The following is a 307-nucleotide window of genomic DNA, read 5'->3' on the forward strand; positions in this document are numbered from 1 at the left end:
GTAGTAGTAGTAGTAGTAGTAGTAGTAGTAGTAGTAGTTATTGTTGTTGTTGTTATTGTTGTTGTTGTCGTTGTTGTGGTAGTTGTTGGCGGTGGTGAAGGTGTTGTTCTTGTTGTTGTTGTTGTCTTTATAGTAATACGTGTTGTTGTTGCTGCTGTGCGTGGTAGTGGTTTTGTGTTGTTGTTGATGTTGTTGTTGTTGTGGTGGTGGTGGTGGTGTGGTTTGCTTCTTCTTTCCTATCAAACGTCTTTCGTTTTTTTTTATCTCAAATCCTTTTTTTGTGTGTGTTTGTTACTCTCTTGTAACA

Source organism: Aplysia californica, unplaced genomic scaffold (assembly GCF_000002075.1).
Source record: "Aplysia californica isolate F4 #8 unplaced genomic scaffold, AplCal3.0 scaffold00795, whole genome shotgun sequence".
NCBI lineage: Eukaryota > Metazoa > Mollusca > Gastropoda > Aplysiida > Aplysiidae > Aplysia > Aplysia californica.